The 22,613-nt window shown below is 41.0% G+C and overlaps 1 pseudogene; it reads left to right on the top strand.

Annotated features, from left to right (window-relative positions):
• The first annotated feature begins 16,656 nt into the window (after window positions 1-16,656).
• Window positions 16,657-17,360, top strand: LOC123431433 (annotated as a pseudogene).
• Window positions 17,361-22,613: the final 5,253 nt, after the last annotated feature.

Raw genomic sequence — 22,613 nt, 5'->3', positions numbered from 1 at the left:
CGGAAATATGGTCTTGTTTCGAGATTTTCATATTTCTACATTTGTTTGAATAGAGACTAGACTGGGCTGCCCTGTAAGCAACAAGAATTTGAAGGTCCGAAATCGAGTATCGTTTAATCTCAAGTGTATAATGGACCTCTACCATGCATGAAAGGAAATGTATTAGTAGTACAAGCTGGAGTAAATAAAATCCGCTCTTTATCAGGAAAAAGATGCATGGAGTAGATATGAATAAAAACTGCAGTGGGAATACATGTCTTAGTTAGTATTCTAAATCTGACTTAATCTGGCTTATCTATATGGAATGAACAGGTGTGTGGTTCATGCACTGTCATTTTCGGCATCACTCGTGGTTAGGCATGGTGATAGCATTCGTGGTGGAGAATGGTCCATCTTTGGCTTCAACTCCTCCTCCGTCTCCGGAAGATTTGGACTCAACTCCTCCTCCGTCTCCGGAAGATTTTCCAAGCTGCCAGAACAACAATAGTAGAGTAGCATATGAATAATGGAGATATGTGCTTGTTTGGAGATTCACATATTTCTACACTTGTTTGAATAAATCCTAGATTTGGTTGCCTTGTCTAGATCATGAATTTTAGATACCGTTTACGGCACCTCTGATCAATATTGGACGTTCATTTATGATGGCTGCTACAAATCGGTCGACTTATTTTGAAGTAAAATTAGTCAGCTTGCCAACCATCCGATCTGAGAAGGGTAACATGGATCGCACCCCACTCGGTCTGACTCGTCAGCCTCTGCAAGGCAGCAACCTCGTCGCCCATTACCAGCCCATTTCGCTGTACAGCTCGTGTAGCCGCGCCGTCACGAAGCAACCTCGTCGCTCGTTACCAGTTCATGTTTTAAACAACGGGTTACGGCAAATAACGGCGAGCCTCTAAATCAGCTATAGCGGAGCTATAGAGAGCCATAGCGGCATATTTATACATGATACCATTTAACGGCACCCTGCTGAAAAGGCTATAACGAGGCTATAGCGAGGCTATAGTAGGCTATTTAAAACTATGTTGAAAACACATAATGACTACAGCGGCCAACCCCGCCGGCGAGATCTGCGGCACCACACACGCGTTGTGTTGCCGCACTATGTGGAATGAACAGGTGTGTGGTTCCCGCATTGTCATTTTGGGCATCACTCGTCGTCAGGCATGGCTGTAGCATTCGTGGTAGAGAACGATCCATGTTTGGCCAGCCTCAACTCTTCCTCTGCCTCCGGAAGATTTTCCAAGCTGCGGGAACTACAATAGTAGAGTAGCGCATGAATAATGGAGATATGTTCTTGTTTGGAGATTTACATATTTCTACACTTGTTTGAATAAAGCCTAGATTGGGTTGCCATGTCTAGATCGTGAATTTATAAGACCTTGTTGAATAATGCAATAACTATGATTGTATACACTCAGGGGAAATGGAACTGGGGCAACCGAGGCTATAACCCTAACTGTGGCCCAACTCGCAACTACATTATCAAGCAGGAATTTTCCATGTTTGTACACTTATACAGGCACAGCCCGAGACGTGCATGCCTCGGACCATATACAACCAAGGAAACTCTCCGCCGCCACTAGCCCACGAGGGTGCATATGTGGGCTCCTCAGCAGTGATCTTTCAAGGCACCACTGATCCCGAAACTCTTGAAACATTTGCTTGCAGAGAAGCTTTAGCACTGGCTGATGATCTTGGTGTCCAAAAGGTGATTGTTGCTTTTGATTGCCATAAAGTAGTGAAGGACATCAACCAGGACGCGAGAGGTCCAAATTCAGCAGTTATACATAAAATTATAGCTCGTAGTTCTTCTTTTACTTCTTGTAAGTTTCTGCATGAGTGTAAAATTTCAATTTTGACGGTAACAATCTTGCCAAGTCGGCTTGTAATTTAGGCATAGATAGACATGTATCGCTGGGTTTTCCTCATAACCCATATCTTGTACTTATGAATATTGCTATAAATGAATAAAGAAGGCGAGATTACTCAAAAAAAAAAAAAAAAAAAAAAAAAAAAAAAACCTAGCCCACGACGCACGGTGGATCGCTAGCTACCCCTAAAAAAAGATCTCACCTGATCATGCTGGCCGCCAATTCCTCTTGAGGGCTGGATTAATCAACTCGACGGACGGCGGCCGGTGTTCGGAACATTGGATCATCTAGCCGCAGACCCCTCCAATCGTTCTATTCTGTTCAGCTCCATCTACACAACCGACTGGACATGATAGGCAATCCCTTGTTGGTTGCATCATATTGTTTTCCCTACTTCTTTTGTATCAGCCTAAATCGACTTAGTGATGTCAAAATTGTATTACTTTGATAGAATTTGTTTATGTATTCTCATTTTTGCTAAACTTCACATGAACAATTGATTTAGTCTATGTCTAGCGTATCTATTTCACATACCACTCTCTCCTTCTCATGATATATTTACATTTTTGACATTGCAATAGTGTGAACAATTCTCTTTTATTATGGGACGAAGGAACTACTATACTTGATTTATTGATTTAGGTAAACAAATATATGCATGTCCTTTTATTATTGATGGGAAAGAAATAGCGACCTCAAATAAACAAAGTCTTCATTAATTTGGTACCAATTTCCCCATGATGCTTTTTGTTACATTGTTTACATATTTTATCAAATTTGCTCTCATCGTAATATGAATTCATATCTTCCATTATGGTGTTGTACTTCTTATAGCCACTTAGTTCTAGTCTTGGGCTTTGAGAAATCCTAATTCCACCTCTGCGTATACCGCGTGATACAGAGACCGGTGCAATCCTCCTTAACAAAACATGCACACTCGCTTTGACCAGTCTATGACGGGTGTTACGGTAAAGCCGGGTGTTTTTTGACACGTAAGTGACGCTGCGACGTGGTGCCTCACTGTTGAACCTGTTGTCGAAATCACTTCGGGTATATATGGTCATACCGAGTGACCGTTATATAAGAACATCTTCAACAGCCGCGTTATATAAGTGTTGCGTTGGAAAAATAGTGGTTTTTGCACTCTTGTACCCATTTCGGGCGCTTCAACGAACAAACAAAAATAGCACGTAGGACATAAGTGGTTCAAGCACGGGACGAAACGGCATCGCGCGTCGTTTATTTTGTTCGTCCGTTCCCACGCGCTGCACACTTGAGCGCCTGCGCCACATATTTTTCTACCTCCCCCGCCCGCGTCCCGCCCGCCTCCCCGCCAACGGATTCGCCCGATGGACGGCCGCGCCGACACCCCCCTCGGCCCTTCCTACGCCCGCGACCCCGCCATCGTCGTCGCCGGCGCAAACCCTTGCACGGGAGCTCTCGCTTCGCCTCCGCCGGTGCTCCTCCGACCACCGGTCTCGCGGGCGGACTTTTCATGGCGCCACGGACGACCTCGCCAGCGGGTGGCGGCGTGCCGGCGCCTGCCGTGAAGCCACATGCCCCCTTCTCGGATCTCCCGAATGCGGTGGTGGCGAAGAAGGGCAAGGTGTCCGGGAAGAGGAACCAGGCGGTGGATGGCTCCTCTAGACGACAGAACAAGAAACTTGCAGCCGTGCGAAGGATGTAGCGGCGACCGAAGCGCCGGCGAGCTTGCTTGTTGCGTAGGCGGGCGATGCGCACAGTGTGTTCGACAAAATGCCCTCAAGGTAAAATTTCGCTCAATTTGTTTCCATGTTGTTTTTTGAATGGATACATATGGATAGCTTATTTGTTGTACATGCTTTGTAGTTTCTATATATATATATATATATATATATATATATATATATATATATATATATATATGTGTGTGTGTGTGTGTGTGTGTGTGTGTGTGTGTCAACTATGGGTGTTGGCTCTAACAATTCACATTGGCCTCAAACCAATGAGGCGCATTTCTGTCATCATGAGTTTGAGGTGGACGAGGATGGTGAGGGTATCGACGGTGCACTGAAAGGAAGAAAGGGCAACTACACCATAGACGAAGACGTCTTTCTAAGCAATACATGGTTACAAGTGTCTAGGGATGCCACCGTTGGCGGGGATCAAGGTAGAGATGCATATTGGATCCGGATGATGGAGCACTTTGATTTGCACAACAAAAATGGAATTGACCGTATGGAAAGATCTCTCCATTCCTGCTGGTCGACAATCAACTGAGATTGTCAAAAGTGGGCGGCTGCACTTAAGGCGGTTGATACGTTAAACCCAAGTGGCACTAATGATAGAGATAGGATAAGTGCCATTTCTTTCATGATTCTTCGATGCTCATGCTTCTTTGTTTATGTTTTTTTCTTTGGTGTTTCAAGTGCTAACTTGTTCTTTTGTTTGTAGCACACTATTACACAAAACTTATTTCAAGGAGAGGAGAAGAAGACCAGGAAAGGAAGGATGAAAAAAGGGAGGCCATTTACCTTGTCCCATTGCTATGAGGAGTTGAAGGATGATGAGAAATGGAAGCCCCGTGAAGGTGTCAATGAGGAGACCGACAAACACAAGAGGAGTATTGATTTGGATGATGATGAGGAGGAGGCATCGATCAAGTGATGACGGCAAGAGAAGTCCTACACCAAACTCGGTTGCCTACTCCATTGAAGGAGAGGAGGATGATGAGGAGGTTGGCGGACGAGGAGAGGAGGATGGCGGATGAGGAGAGGAAGGTGGCATTGAAGGAGAATAAATTGGCCCTGGAAGAGCTTACTAGATTGTTGGAATGGGAGAAATGATTGATCTTCATGGACACATCTACCCTCGATGAGAAGCAAAAGGAGTACGTCAATTTTGCTCGTGAAGAAGTCTTGGTACAAAAAAGAGGCATGGGTGGCTTCTCATCTATCGTGGGAGGCATGGGTGACATGGCAGGTATGTGATGCATGGGGGCCATGGGAGGCATGGGATGCATGGGTGCCATGGATGCCATTGGCACTACACCACAACACTACATTCTTAACACACAAGTTGGTCGGTATAACAGCTTCCATCAACAGACAGTCTGTTAGGAAAAAGTATTACTGACCGATGAGGTCTGTTGGGGAAAAACCAGACAGGAAAGCCCATTGCCGACCAACGGACCGACGATAGTAGGAAGAATTGCCGACCGACAGTCCATCGGCTATGTCATGGATCTTTCCCGACCGACGACCTGTTGGCCCTTGAAGTAACCTTTCCCGACCGATGTGCCGTTGATATTTTTATTTTGCCGACCGATTGTCTGTTGTCCATGTATGAACCTTCCCCAACTGATGGCCCGATGGTGGCTTCTTTGCCGACCGACTTGCCGTCAGCCCTATCATAAACATTTCCCAACCAACAGTCTGATGATGTTTTATTTTGCCAAGCAACAATTCAGCAGAAGCTGATGATATATATTATTTGAACTTACTTAATGCCAACCAACAATTCAGCAGAGGCTAATGATATATATTATTTGGCCTTACTTAAACAATATCAACCACGTTAGATATCTAACTCACCATACAGTATGCATGTACTCCGAAATATTAAAATAGATGCAAACATATCGATTTTTGTTGCTCCATTACACTTGCAAACATTTATGTTTGTTTGCTACAAAATACCCAGCTAATTAACGAGAGCCAAAATGTGCATTGTTTCTACTTCATTGTTCCCAGTATGGCTAAATGATCCACCATTACAAAACGATACCTAAGAGATCCACCATATAGATTTACAAAACGATAGCTAGATCCACCATACAGGCTCAAACTACCAGCTTCATGGTGCCTTCCTTGTCCTCGTGTCTTTCCTACAATGTTAACAACAGAGATGACATAGTAAGGGTCATAGCGGATTTATAAAAATGCTTAGTATTTTAAGATTTTTATGTATTTTTTTACTATTAGCAAGTAAAATGGCATCTAAATTGTGGAATATTGTTCATATAGGCTCTGTTTCACTAAGTAAGCATGAGAAGATTACCAGGCTTTCATCTTCATGGGCTTCATCAACAAAGCGGACATGCAAAATTTGGAAAGAAACTAATGTTGGACAGCTCTCCCAGCAGCAATGATAAATTCACTGTAAACTGTATAGCTATAATGACAAAAATGTTCCTGATAGCAAGGAACAATTGGCTCAAATATTCTCAGCAGAGGTAATATTGTGGTCTATAATAAAAAAATGCTAACTACTAAATTAGAGAGAAAACTCTGTCTCTCAAAGCAACAGAAGCTAAACATTTAGACTACATAATAGAAAAGTGTATAAAGAAAAGTTAAATCTGTTCATTCCAAAAATAGATGATGTAACGATAGAAGAATATCAACTATTTATGAAGTGGGGAATTTCTTGTCCGAGGAGAGAAATATTTAGTGCGTCTCTAAGTCACTGAACTTTGACGCATATCACACCCGTGAGCATATACCCCACTCCATAAGAATGAAATCAAAAAGACAAGCTGCGACAAAAATCTGAGCTTACCCCACGTGACTACTTTAACTCTATACCATTCTTTCTTTTAAGCAGTACATCCCATGCATCCAACGAAAACTAAACCGGAAGCACTTATTCAAAACAAAAACAAAAACTGCCACTAGCATAGCATAGGAAACCTTCCATATGCGTCGCGCCTCTTTGACGCTAGTATCTTACTACAATACATGCATTAGAAATTTGACTGCATATAGTATATATAAACTACGTTGAGTATTTCACTTCATAGGATTTCTGTACACCACTGATTATGTTCACACAGTATGCACATATACCTCTTAATTTCTTTGATCACATAGTAGTAAACTTACAGTTGAGCGGAAACTAAACAGAGTTTTTGGAGAAAATAGAGATGAAATCCACAATTAGTACTTTTGATAACATAAGATGAGAGAGAGAGTACTGCAGTTTTAATTTTGTTGCAAAAATGCATGTGCGAGTATACTTTTCTAGGAAATTAATTAATTAATTACTTGTCTAGGAAATTAATTAACAAAATGACATAGTTCTTTTGATAACCTTGTACACCACGCATTAATCCTTGGGGTGCTTGCTCTTTATCTCGATGGCAGCCTTCTTCACAACCTCAATATATCGTTTTCCTTATTCATGAGTTAAGCTTGCACCATCTCTTCATTGGAACACATATACTCATCATGGTGGTCTGTTGGGATACAGAAAAAAAAACTTTGGGGATATTGCTCAGATTCAGAAGGCAATGGCATTGTATATATTACTTGACTTATTTTTATTCATCACACTTTCTTACATGAAAACAATATATTTCCGCATAGTATAAGTTAGATGTACAAATCACAGTGGAAAGGTTCAAATATCATAAGACTATTATAATAAATATACATGATTAAAGGAAAAGGTTATGTTTGCCTATTTTGCTCATATAATTTTCAAATTCATCAATAAAAGCCATAGAAAAGCTAACCTTTCCTGACTAAAACAGATATAGAATAGACAACATGCTGAATCTACAACCTAACAATGGGAATTTACGGACTACAGAGGACTACCATAACAATACTTAATCTTTGGGATCTTCTATCCAATAAAATTATAGATGCATGTAGCAGAAGTGTACTGTACAACCAAACTCACGAGTACTTGTTAGCCCAATTGCCTATCTACTACAGCATCAACACAGGCTATGGTCACAAAATAAACTTGGTTGCTAAGTTCAACTACAACTATACAGATAAAGTAGCTATTGTCTCCTTCATTGGATTAGTTGAAATAAGGGCATAGAGTAGCTCTTGTCTACTACAACTATGACTATACAAACTTTATCAATGTTAACATACCATGCAGGTCGACATATCTTCGTACAGGGGAGGTGAACTGTAAATAGCCAGGAATTCCCACGGCACCACGTGCTATAGGTTTTAGAAAGTCTATTTCTGCAGCACACAACACACTGATATTGGAAATGCTCCTCCCAAATCCTTCTGTATATAGGTAAATACTAACACTTTTAGTGGCTAATGTCTATGATGCAAAAAAAATCATTAATTTACCGACCACAAAGACAACAATAATCAAATCTAGGTTTCATCACTTGCATGCTCAAAAAAAGATTTGGCATATCATTCATGACGATATGACTAGATAAGAAAAACAAGCAACCTGGCATAACCTTAATTACACTGCGGAAGTGAGAATAAGAAAAATGAATGCAAAAACCAGTCAAATAGCATGATAAAACTCAAGATGTGTTAAAATACCCGCCTATCCAAAACTAGCCAAACCTTACAGAAGTTGGTTGATACATATTGCGAGTCGATCTTGCAGCTCTCTGAAAAAATAGAGAGGTGAAGGTGAAGTTGCAATTATTACGTCAAGTCACAGAATTTAGTACTACTCTCAAAGAACATATATGGTACAAGTGGAATTTAATATTTTGGTTTGCAACTACTTTTATTGCATATATAAATAAAATTATAGAGGAACATGAATGAATAATATAAACAGTAACTAAGCCTATGGAGTTTGGGGCGAGGTGTACATATTCAACTATGATATTAGCATTAAGTAAACTACAACCTCACTTTGAAAACATAACGAGCCTGATTTAAATGGACAAGCTGTCCGAGTTGATACCATATGAAATATACATTAATAATATCTAATACCCATCAAACTTAAAACCAGATGTACAAATAATGACCAGACCACTACCAAAGCAGTTTCGAAGGTCCTTTGGAGCCTCTTGTCATCAGTAGTCATGGTCTTATGAACGACCTTCTTCCTGTCATAAGTGGAAAGCTAAGTACAATAAAAAGATGAGAAATGTTTCATATATTTGTAATCTTGTAAGATAACACACATCCACTAAATGACATGACATTCAATAATAGATAAATCTTGAAATGTGAAATCCATACATTTAGATGGTAATCAATATGCTTAGCGAGCCAACTTTAAACTGGGAATTTCTACAAAGGACAACAACAATGATTCACATGGCACAAATTATTCATTATGAGGAAATATTTTAGGTCCGAAAAAAAGGATTCACACGGGTAAAATAGTGTAGAATAGACAACATGTTGATAGAAGGAAATAGTACTACTAATAGCATATCTAATGCACGAATCAAAGCACAGCTATTTGTTTAAGATAAAGTTGTTGGGCCAATGTGGTGCCGGGATCCAGCGCCGGGGGTTGAAATATGTACAATACAGTCAGAGAGGAGAGGCGGGAGACCAAATGAGGTAGAATGATCTTACCCATGTCGTTGCGGCCATTGGTGGCTACTCCTAGTCACCAAAGGTTTATGGGAGAGATGGGGGCACCTTCATATCAATGTCAGCGAAGGGCCCTTGCCACCCCCGGCCCCCTAAGATCTCCTGTCATAGGAAGGTGAGAGGAGGGAGTTGGGCATGCATTGGGGATGCAGGCGAGGTGGCATAACTCGATGACGGTAGATCGATGTGGAAGGAGGGGCGACCCCTGCGATGGTCGTCAACGGCCGCATGAATCGGAACCCTAGGCAGCGACGTACAAGGGAGAATGGGGATTGAGACGAGGGAGAAAGGGGATCGAGTGAGGTGCCCTGGGCAGTGTTAGGTTTTGAGGGAAAAAATCACGGGCCGGGCCGCGCCAATTTTTTTCGTCCGCGTGTGCAGGCCCATTTTCCACCTGCTGTTGGTCGGCATTATTTGCCAACCGATCGCTAGATGAGGATTCGATCTTTCCCGACCGACTGTTCGATAGCACAAACTTTTTTATTCCCGACCGACTATCTCTCGGTGTATAAAGGTTTTCCCAACCAACTGTCGCTTTGAAAATTTTCCAACCAACTATCGGTCGGTGAAAGTGACTTTCTCCAACACACATCAGTAGGGAATAAAGTGTCGTGGTGTAGTGTGGAGGCATGGGTGGCTTCGGGATTACCATGTGGCACATGGGAGGCTTGAGTTTTCCGTCTCTAATGGGAGGCATGGGAGCACCTCCGGGTGACATGGGAGGCATGGGAGCACCTTCGGTTGACATGTGTGGACGCATGTTTTCCGATGTGTCTCATGTACGTTCGCATGATGCCGTTGAAGATCTTGCCAACACCTTCCGATCTCCCCATGATGATGCAGCGCGCGACGATGAAGAAGAGGAGGTAGAAACGTCGTCGGATGAGGAAGAAGAATCGGAGGAAGAGGAGGACGGAGATGGGGGGATGAGGCATGATTGTTGATGTGCCATTTGTTTGTGTGATTTTTTATGTCGTGTACTAGGTTGGGTGATTTTCAACATGGTTGGATGATGAGATGTGATGTGTCATATCTTAATTTTTTTATGTCATGATTAACTTGGTTGGGTGATTTAAACTATGATATGTCTTGTTTTGATGTTTCAAATATCACCATATTGTTAAAAAATGAATATGTTGCAAGCGCGGGCTGCTCACGCGTGCTGTAGTTTAGCGCGCCTGCTGATGCGGCTCGCGCGCACTATGTTTTGCGACGGTCGCTGGAGCCAGTGCTCTCCGGTGCGCTAAAATCCGCTATTTTGGCACTGGAAATTGTTTTTAGCGCGCGACGGTTGCGCGGCTGTTGAAGATGTTCTTAGAAATGTCACGTGGGATAAATAATGAGGTGGATGAGAGAGAGAGAGCTCTCATAAGAAAAGGGTTGTCTTCTCTTATTTAAGAGAAGACAAGAGATGATCGCTTAGCACAATTATCTCATCACATTTTTAGGAATAACTAGTTATTGAAGATAAGGCTAAGAGATAATTCATTGTAAGATATTTTTGTATGATCTTTAAATTACATGCAAGATTTAAGATAAAACTATTTTATTAACCAATGTACATGCTCTAAAATGCTCATCATATCCAAAAACACAAGGCAAAATATGTTTTTTCATGTAGTGCCAGCTCCAACACGTAGGAAGAAACCGCTCGAGAAGCACGGCCACACTTGTAACAGTCCTGCGTAAGGAATCTATATATTTATCTTCCCTACTAATAAAGCAAATAGTGCTTCTTTCATACGTCATCCAAATTGCCCTTAAATTTGATTAAAATTACCCACCAATGCCATCATAAAAAACGTTTCGAACAGGAAAATCTCCGGACTGGGCCGGTCCATGTAGGCACCTCCTATATTACGGTCTGGGCATTGGAAAAAAATGCAGCACACCTGTTTGGGCCGGCCCATGCGTGGGCGCCTGTTTTTTTAGTTTAGTTTTTCATTTTTCTTTTCAGTTCCATTTTGTTTTCTACTTTAAATAATTTAGAACTTCAAACAACTTTTCTCAATTTTAAGAAACTGAGAATTTTGAAATAAAATATTCAAAAATACATTTTTTTGAGAATTCAAAAACTACTCAGGAGTTTTGAAAAATGCTTGCATATAAGAAAATGTTTAAACTTTGATAAAATGTCCATAAAATAAAAAAGTCAACGATTTTAAACAAAAGTCCGTGTAAAAATCTTAAAAAAAGTTTGTGCCTCTGTTTTTAGTCTCATTTTTTAGTTCCATTTTTTAGTTTAAATAATTTAGCACTTTGAATTTTTTTTGCTATTTATAAAACTGAGAATTTTGAAATAAAAGTTTGAAGAAAATATAAAATGTTTGTGAATTCAAAAAATGCTCAGGATTTTTGTAAAAATATTCGCATATTCAGAAAAATGTTCTTAATTTTGAGAACAATGCTGGTGAAAACAATAAAAGTCCATGATTTTGAAAAAAAGTTTGTGTGTTATTTTTTGAGTGCAATTGAAAAAAATGTTTGCTAATTCAAAATATGTTCATGCATTTTCAAGAAATGTCCTAAAATTTTAAAGACATAATATCATCAGCACCATTGGAGATTATAATTGTTTTTCTTCCGTTACAACGCACGGGTCCTTTTGCTAGTCTATTATTATATACTTAGAACGATAGAAAACAAACGGTGAAGATTCACCTGTCTAAAGTTATGTTATTTGAACGGTTGGGATCTATCTGATAAAAAGTCTACATATACGATTCTCAATGTTACGTACAACAAAAATATGTACAGATTTTAGCTTATAACACGTGCGGATACAACAGACTTTACTTAACATATCTGTTGCTTAGAAAAAAGAAGTTACAAAAGAGTGGTGCACGCATGTGGGCTTCCTAGAATAAAAAGTTATATGTATTACTATCGGACTGCAATTAGAGTCCGGCTGGGTGCAGCTTAATTATATTAACACAATAGTTTTAGAAAAGCTGTAAAATAGGTATGCACGCATATGTATTGCCTAGAAAAAAAGTTATATAGATTAGTATCGGACTACAATTAGGCTCTGGCTTGGTGCATTTTTTTGGGATCGGTGCAGCTTATATTAACACAAAAGATTAGTGTACAAAAAAAGGGATACAACATACTTCCTCCATCACAGTTTATAAGGCATGCACGTGTACCCAAGTCGTCAATTTGACTTATATAAAATATATTGTTTAACAAAAAAAATCTATCATTAGAAAATAGAACATCTAAAGTTTCTAATGATATATTTTTTGTAATATATGCCTCTTATTAAGTTGGTTAAATTGACGACCTAGATACACGTGCCGGACTTATAAACTGAAACGGAGGAAGTACTTTACTTGGCATATGTGTTAATGCGAAGAAAAAAAGCTACAAAAGAGGTGTGCACGCATTTGAGTTTCCTAGAAAAAAATGCTACATGTATTAGTATCAGACTCCAATTAGGTTCCGTTTGGGTGCAACTTATATTAACACAAAAGATTGAAGCTGCAAAAGAGATGTGCATTCATATGTGGTGCCTAGGAAAAAAAGCTATATATTAGTAGCAGACTCCAATTAGGCTCCGGCTTGGTGCAGGTTTTTTTAAGCATCTGTGCAGTTTGCAGCTATATATTAGCATCAAATATTTAGTCTATGAGAAAATCATATTAGAAAAATAAGAAGTAATAAAAATAGCACTCACGTGTATATAACAAATAGTGGACACTGGGACAAAGATGGATCTAGAAAAGGATCAAGATTAGGTGGTGGAAAGCTTCACGCAAAAACAAGTTTAGAACCAGGAAGGGAGAAAGAGCTGTACATTCTTACAAACTCACACCATGCAATACTGCTACTAATTCCAACAAAGTTAAATCAGTCAGCAGATAACTTCACATAACTATTTTGTTGATATCACATGCACTTTTTTTTGGAGTGGTTCACATAAATAATTTTAACAGTGGTCATGACACATAGCTATTATTGTGATAATAAATACAAATTAATTATTTAATGATATCCCTTAAACTGAAAACAAGATAATATGTTTCTCTGATTTTTTTTAATAAAGAAGTTAGCCCGTACACGTGAACAAGACTCTAATTCATTTATGAGGGTAGAGTTTTGATCATATTTTATATGATCCTGTCACTACTGTCTTAGATATTACTCAATATTAATTTGATCGAACGAATTGACCACATATATCACACCATAGAGATATTAATAAAATCGAGTATTGTGTGAACTCCATGTGTCATCCATAAATACCTAAATTTGGTAAAACGATGCATATGGAAATCGTAATGGCTTAACGCGGATAACCAGGTACAAAAATATTAGTTAAATGAAAAGATAAAGTTTTATAGGTAAATGGATCCATATAGAGTCAACAAATAGGTAAATTCAGAATATTTTTTCATGATCATTAGATAAATTTATTCCGTATATGAAAACATGAACATGACAAAAATACATATAATAGCAAATTGTTTTTTGTTTTACAAAAACAATATGCAGATCATATCATCAAAATTGATTATCAAAAGACCTTACAAACCATTAATTTTAATTAAGCCATCAATGTTAATTTTTAATCATCATTACAACCTGGAGATATTGTTTCGCTCCCATTTTAAAGACTGCAATGCCTTTGGTCCACTATTTGCATAAATTAAGATCCCCGGTAGATCCATATGGTTTCCACCGAAGTTGAATAATTCTTATGAAGATATAATCGCCAAATTTATCCTTTTTCTGTGATATATTATAGTAACATATTGAAGGAATATATGAAGAAACAATAGGTGTGGGAGAATAAATGTTTCAGACCGACAAATCTGCCAGATCATGTGTTTTTTATGTTATCTCAAAAAGTGAACCTAACGGCCTATGGAAATATCATAACTAATATGTGAATAAATAGACATATAACAATAAAATAAATCTAGCCGCGTCGGGGGTAACCCTGCTAGTTCATATAATCACATGAGCGACGAGATTATTTGGATGCAGTTTGCGCACAGCAGCTACGAAAATAGGACCTTGGATCGTTGTTATCCACCGTACCGTAACGTGAAGTTCTCTTTCCTCGGCAAATGAGCTTCCATGGCGACCAGCACGAGAGAGCGACCGACCACGGCGACGACGCGTTTGCACGCACCGCCGACAAGCAGTGCTACTTGGGCGAAACCATCACCTTATATACTCGTACTTAATTACTCCAGTTAGCTAGGCTCTCCGATCGGCGAGGTTCGTACGTACCTGGTGGTACGGTCAACGGAGATGAAAGCGACCGACCACGTACGGCGAATTCCACTGGCCAGAGCGCTGGGAGGGAGTGTGGTGTGAACATGCCCCATGAGGCTTGTCTGTGGCGGCGCCGTCACGTCGTCAGCCAGTCAGTCAGTTTCAGGGAATCCGTAGGTTTGTGTCTATCTTCTTCTTTCCCTTGATGTTTCGATCCTTATTATTGGAAATAAATTTCTGTCTCGCTCCAATTTTATCAGATGTCCTCGAAGAAACATTTATTGGAAACAAATCTAGCACTACTTCTCTGAGTTCTCTCAAACATACTGCTACTCCCTCCGTTTCTAAATATAAGTCTTTGTAAAGATTTTATTAGTGGACTATATACGGATGTATATAGACATACTTTAGAGTGTACATTCAATCATTTTGTTCTGTATATAGACATCTAGTGAAATCGCTTAAAAGACTTATATTTAGGAACGGAGGGAGTATTTGTTAAATTCTCACATAGAACAAATAGTATGGTCTTGTCCCTCTACAAGTGTATACTTCCACTCCTCATATACTACCACTTATATGAAAAGATTATAGTTATTTCTAATGCACTTCATTATTAGTTGTACTAAATGCCCTCAAGTGAGTTATATAGTAACCTTCCTGAGTCTATGTATTTTACATAACTTACATATATATCATTTTTATATAAAAAGGGCATATTTTAAAAACTAGGGGCCCCGATGATATATACTTCTCGAACTGGTGTATCTTAAAATAATTAGTGGAGTATATTACAAATGATAAAAGGGTAATATCATATTTGCTTTTTTTAGTTTGTGCAAGTCATGCGAGTGGTGTGTCGATGTTGTCATGGTGGATGTGGGTGTTGGTGCTTGGTGTAGTATTCTATAACTGCCATTTTGACTCCTCCTTCTATGAATATATGATACATATGCTGGTGCCTAAACTAAAAAAAAAACACTCATCAACTCGAGATAGCTAACAACGCCTGTTATGTGGTTTACAAAGTGTCCTTCAGATTGTTAGGCTTTGCACGTTCAAGATTGTTAGGCTTTGCACGCTCAAAGCCTTTAGGTTTTGCGCCTCTATTTTCAGCTTTAGCGCGAGAGTAGGAGATATCCCCTTTCACCCAGCCGAATCTTTGAAGCTACCACTACAACATCCAATCACACAATGATCGCCAAGACGCATATGATCATTCCCATAGGACTACCAAGGATACTGGGATGGTTGACATCAGGCCACTCACAATTCACCTTCACACTCACTACTGAACCTCGTGGAGGTCGTGAAGGTACTTGAATTGATAGGAAGAATCAGCGAGCAAAAGTCAACGCTGTTGAAGCGAGGAGTAAAATCTATCACCGACAACCTTGATCCCGATAATTACCTTTTCATCATGTCCTTCTCAGAGCTCCAGACTCACTCACAAGTTTGACATTGGGAATGCCCTATCGATAAGCGCCACAGAGTGCCTCATGACGCGTAACCGTACCAACATCACTGATGGGCACCACACGACTGCCAAGGTGCTCGACGAGGGCCGACATAGAAACACCATCTGCATTGCCTTGTTCCTCTATGACGACGGGAAACCTATACCATGACGAGGTGGCAGGGGCCGTCACAAGGAGATAGGCCGACTATCAGACGCACATCCCACCATCATCCATGCACACCGGCGCTGCCTGCAATTGATTGGGGGCGAACCTCACTTATTGCAATTCGAGGACGATGTTCAAAGTTTGAGGACCTAGTACTAGTAGTGGTATAAATAGTTTAGGCTGCCCGTAATGAGTAGTAGTATCGATCATATGCTAGTATCATGCATATGATATTTGTGTATGATACTTCTTTCGTAATGCATAGTATCATAAGTTAGTACTACATTTAACCCTACCAGTACTATATACTCCTTGTGACGGCCCCTGCCACCTCCTGTCTTTTCTCATTTAGTGATGTGTCACATCATCAGATAATCCTAGTTGGTATGAATGATGCTCCCATTACGACCAGCCTTATGAACCTTTAATGTACTTCACTCAAAATTAACTAGAGATTAATGATACACGCTAGTAGATAAATCTAAACATTAAGAATCTAAGTATCCAAGCAACAAGGCATGCTGACGCCAACACGGCTTCCTCACTCGGTATCCTCACTCACACCACCACCCACGCTCAAGCCAAGTACACCACCCACGCAAAGAGAACCTATATATACACATGCATCTCGGTATCCTCACTCCCAGCAGACCACCACTGAACTCACACCACCACCATTGCCAACCCAAGATAGAGTAGATGGACCAGCCCGGCAAGGGATACGCCACGGTGACCACGGCGCCGCCGAAGCGGCCGGCGGGGCGGACCAAGTTCAGCGAGACGCGGCACCCGGTGTACCGCGGCGTGCGGCGCCGCGCGGGGCGGTGGGTGAGCGAGGTGCGCGAGCCCAACAAGAAATCGCGCATCTGGCTCGGCACCTTCGCCACCCCGGAGGCCGCCGCGCGCGCCCACGACGTGGCCGCCCTCGCCCTGCGCGGCCGCGGTGCCTGCCTCAACTTCGCCGACTCCGCTTCCCTGCTCGCCGTCGACCCGGCCACGCTCCGCTCGCCGGAGGACATCCGCAACGCCGCCATCGCGCTCGCCAAGTCCGCGTGCCCCGCCGCGGCCCAGGCGTCCTCGTCCACGCCGGCGCCTGCAACGATGACGATGCAGGAGGCCGCCGCGGCGCCGTACGACGACGACTACGCCTTGCAGTACGTTGACATGGACCAGCATTCCTACTACTACGATGGGATGGGCGCCGGCGGCGGCTGGAATACGAACGGATACGACGACGACGATGACTGCGGCGCTGGAGACATCACGTTATGGAGCTACTGATTTAGCTGGTCAATGTCGAGCTTTGCTCCATCGATTGAGCTGGAATTTTTGTAACATGTTGTGGAATAAGACCACCGTTTCTTCAATGCAATATCGTCTTGCTGGATTTGCCTTGATCATCGAAGCACACGGATTGATCGAAGGCTTGCGTGAAGTTGATTGTCTCGTTGTGGAAAGTATGCTTGGATGGCATGCCAAGGTTGGGAGCTGAGCCTGCTGACGCGTGTGGTGCAATGCTTGACCGCGTCCAGCAGCCGGTGCACATGCAGCAGTCACATACGTACTCTACTGTACTCGCTCCATTACTCGTCAAGACTTCAAATAGGGCTCATCGCAAACTAATGTGTGATTGGATAACTAGAGGGACAATGGTATCCCCAACCTATCAGAGTTCAAATTCTGATGCTTGCATTATTTTTAGATTTATTTTAGGATTTTGGGCGATACGCTTTCAGTGAAAGGAAACGTTTTTTTTCAACGACGAGACGTCTATGATAACTTCGTAAATATCAAGATGATATGCCGGCGAGAGTGGATTTTCAGCTCCCGGGTGCCTAGGCACCCTCTATGAACAGTAAAACCAAAAGAAATAGAAAACAAAATAAAAAAAATCTGCAACTTTGCAGCATCATAGATGATGAAAGTTTGTAAGTGTTTGCAAGTTTCATGCCAAAAAACTATTCGAGGAGCTCTACACACGGAAAATATTTCAATGCTTGAAGTTTTGAGCACTTTTTAGTTGTAATCTAAAACTTGTTTGTACATCTTTCTCTACATAATATTTTGACATGAAAACTTGTAGGAACCTACAAAGTTTGATCATCGTTGATGCTGCAAAGTTTTAGATTTTTTGATTTTGTTTTCTATTTTTTTTTATTTTACTCTTCATAAAGCGCGCCTAGGCATCCGGGAGCTATCACACCTTTTTCTATGCCGACTCAGTCTTTTAAAAATATTAATAAAAATGAGTGTATATGTGTGTATTTGAATGACTGCATTTGTATAAGGGATAAGTGTATGAACGTGCTGAGGTCACGATGCTTACTTGGGTGGAGATTATTAATAGTACTCCCTTCGTTCCTAAATATAATTTTTTAAAGGTTTTATTAAAAAACCACATACGGAGCAAAATGAGTGAATATACATTCTAAAATATGTCTATATTCATCCATATGTAGTTTTGTAGTGTAATCTTTAAAAAGGCTTATATTTAAGCGGAGGGAGTACTAATTTTCTGCTTGATCAATGAGGAAATCGTACGAAGTCAAGGTGCATGTGTCGATTAATTAATAATTATACACTTGCACCGGCCATAATGGACGCGTTTGGGTGGACGGCCCAAAAGTGTCACCTCGCCTCCATCCTCACTGGCCGGCCAGTGGGATTTGGTCGGTGAATCATATCTGCACTTCCGTCCTTTTGGTGTGTTTGGTGACCTGGACATTTTTTTGTTATTCTGCCTACTTATCTACGCCTGGTTCAAATAATACGGATAAAAAATTAACATATACATGTCAATTGATTGATTGCATTGCATCAAGACCCAAGACCCAGATGGTGATAAGTTGTTTGTTTGTCCGTATTTGTGTTTTAGGGATGAGCAGATACATAAAACTATTTGGCTGACTGTGAGTAGTTGTTCTGCTCATCCCTTTTAAATATGATGGACTTACCATCCAATTAGCAGCACTCAACACAAGACAGTATCGGCAAGAACAGCAGCAGAAGAACAACAAGAAAAATGCTAGAATATCAAGAACATGCAGATCGTAAGTAACACTAGACATATGTTTAAAACGGTAGGGCATTTCATGTCTCTGCTAGACCCCATGGTGCTGGTTCCTGAACAAAATATAGACAAGTTCACAACAAAAGAGACGATCAAGCTTCAGTGAGGACCTACACTAGTTCATACTTGACACGACACCTACATAAAGACAACCTAGAGGGGATGCATGATGTCACCAACGCAGCTGTGTTTGGGGCATCAGACCATGCAGATGTTCCAGGTGTTGGCGTTGAAGCTCTGCACCCTGCGCCCCAGCCCAGAGAGCCACGGGACGATCTTGTGCCGTCGACAGAAGTAGTCCCATCCGCTCGTGAGGATCATGTGGCCCCTGAAGATCTGCATCTGGACCCAAAACTCACACCACTTGTTGGCAGAGACATCGACGCGAAGAGGGTTGACGAGCGAGATGACCAACATGACCCTGTCCTCCTAAGCCTGGATCTGCATATAGAACCTAATAGCCTTCCGTGCACCCTCCTGGTGGCTGCCCTCGCCCTGCGCGGCCGCGGTGCCCGCCTCCACTTCGCCAACTCTGCATCCCTGCTAAACGTTGACCCGGCCACGCTCTGCACGTCCTAGGACATCCACATTGTACTCTCTCCGTTCTTAAATATAGGACCTTTTAGAGATTTTACTATAAACTACGTACGGATGTATATATATATATTCATTATTTTTGTTACGTATGTAGTCTATAGTGAAATTTTTAAAAGGTATTATATTTAGGAACGGAGGGAGTGAGAGTTAGCTTAGGAGCCAGGTCCGGTTGTTGGTTAGACGTGGCTAGCTAGATGAGGCTGTGTATGTACTTTGTATAAATGTTGCCAGTGTGAATGAAGCAAGCACTCGTTCAACCCAAACCCTGTGTCTCTCTTCTATAGAAAGGATGAAATTTAATAAAATAATAACTTATAACAAACATACATGAATTACTGCTGTGACAATATTGCATGAATAGAGTTATGCAAAAAAAAAATTGTAGCTTATGACTTGCATCTATGATTTGCTTATGTGACATGGAGCGTGTGGCTACAAATGTAGATAGTGCGTCGCAGCTGTTCTGAAATACTCCCTCCGTTCCTCAATATAAGTCTTTTTAAAAATTTCACTAACAGATTACATACGGATGTATATAAATATATTTTAAAGTGTAGATTCATTTATTTTTGCTCTGTATGTGATCTCTAGTGAAATTCTTAGAAAGACTTATATTTAAAAACGAGGGAGTACAAGACTAGTTTTCTGCATGCATGTCATTACGAAAACATACGAGGTCAAGGTGCATATGTTGGTTTATTAATAATAATTATACACTAGCACCGGCCATAATTGACGCATTTGCGTGAGGGAACCAGCTGTGTCACCTGGCCTCCCTAGGCGAATCTTCTGCACTCCCATCCTTTTGATTTTCGGTAACTACTACTTCCTTCATTCCATATATATTAGTAGTTGCATGAGTCACAAAAATCGTATGTCACCCCTCCAGATTTTTGTATTTCAGATTTGGTAATATTTATGTAGATGAGATTTAACTATGTCTCGTCAAAGTTTCCATCACACAAACTAATTTGCTAAAAAAAATCGTGCAAACGCTTGATCAGGCGTCGCTGATCGCTGTATCGGGCATCGTTATGTCCCCTTTTGAGTCGCGCGTATGTCCGTTTTTTTTTACCTTTTTTTTTCTCGGATCTCCTTTATTTTAGGATCGTCCGCCTCTGGTTTTTGTGACGCGTGCTAGAGGTTGTTTTTCACTTATGTTGTTTTCTGGGCTACGTTTTAGAATTGCAAGAGTCAAGCCATAAAGAGGGTTGTTGTTGCTGCCCGCTTTTCCTTCTAACAACCATTTGACGCTCTCCTTCTCCTCAGTCATCATTCCCCTTTGCCTTCCAGTAGAGGACGATGTGAACATGAACAGAGAGTCGATGATGATTACCTCTTGTCGACACAACAAAGCGATGGCAGGCCATGGTGATGCAATGAGTGTGCTAGGATCGATCTGGTCCGCGTATATTCTTTTTTTCATATCCAGAATTGTGATTTTGACGCATAGCTCTAACACTACTATGTTTTTTGTTAGAGCATAGAAGGGAAGGCCCCTCGCGCAGAGGGAGGGGGCATGAGTTGTTGCTATGATGCATGAATTTTGGTATTTGACAATCTGAAAGAAAAGAAGGTCTTATGATTAAAGAAACTCACAAGTGAGATAAGTTTTAAGGCCATTAGTTTCCTACCCTATGAAAGTGACATGTATTAAAATGATAAAATTTACTTGCCTAATATAGTGACAAAATCGAAGTTAGTAGTTGCATGAGTCAAAAAAATGGTATGTCTTCCAGATTTTTGTTTTTCAGATTTGATAATTCTCATCTAGATGAGATTTAACTGCGTCATGTCTAAGTTTCCACCACACAAACTAATTTGCTAAAAACAATCATGCAAACGGTTGATCCTGCATCGTTGGTCGCTTTGTCGAGCGTCGTTTTGCCCACTTTTACGTTGCGCGCCAGTTATCGGCCCGTTTTAGCGTTATGTGCCATGGGTGTTGTTCTCTTATGTTGTTTTTCGGGTCTGTGTTTTAGAATTGCAAGAGTCAAGCCATAAAGTGTTCCTGTCGCTCCCCGCTTTCCCTTCTAACTCTCATTTGACACCCTCCTTCTCCTCACTCCTTATTCCCCTTTGTCTTCCAGAGTTCCAGTAGAGGACGATGTGAGCATGAACAGGGAGTCGACAATGATTGACTCTTGCCGACACGACAAAGCAATGGCAGGCCACGGTGATGCAATGAGTAAGATCGATCTGGTCCATGTATATTCTTTTTTTCGTATCCAGAATTGTGATTTTGAGGCATAGCCCTAACACTACTTTTTTTTGTTAGAGCATATGCTGACGTTTTTATGTTATATTAGATCCAATATTAGTGTGTGGATGGGAGGCAGACCTTTCTTTTTGTGTTTTTCCCAGTTGTTTTTGTTAGAGCCCCCACGCCCCGCCCGCCCCCTGTCTTTGTATGTGTTTTCCTTGTTGAAAAAATGAAAAATAAAGATGTAGAAGGCTTGGATTTGCTTGATGGTGTGAAGGATTTGCATGTGATGGAAAGTGAAGATAAAAGGTTTGTACGATCTTGATCTGATCAAGAAGTCATGACATTCTAATCCAGTGTTTTTATTATTCCTATGCAATTGATTGTTGCATTGAGAAAAAAAAGTCCCATCAAGTGTACCAAAAAAATTGGTTGCGTTGCTGATATGGTTGGTGTTTTCACAGTTCTTCTTGAAGAGTAACAAAATAATTGGCACAACGCGCAGCTAGAGTCCAAGACTGCCTTGTCTGTTTCTTTGGGAATGAAAGCTACGTTGTCGGATCTCGGATCTAGAATGCGTTGAGATGACCCGCCAACGACAACAGGAACTATTTGCTCTAGGCACACCACCCGTGACGAGTTCTTGTGTTTTAGTTCCCCCGGATAGCTTATAAACAACAGATGGAGCTTTGCAATGACAAACTAAGC

Source organism: Hordeum vulgare, chromosome 2H (genome assembly GCF_904849725.1).
Source record: "Hordeum vulgare subsp. vulgare chromosome 2H, MorexV3_pseudomolecules_assembly, whole genome shotgun sequence".
NCBI classification, from domain to species: domain Eukaryota; kingdom Viridiplantae; phylum Streptophyta; class Magnoliopsida; order Poales; family Poaceae; genus Hordeum; species Hordeum vulgare.
The sequence above is the reverse complement of the archived record's forward strand: the minus strand, read 5'-3'. Positions and strand labels throughout refer to the sequence as shown.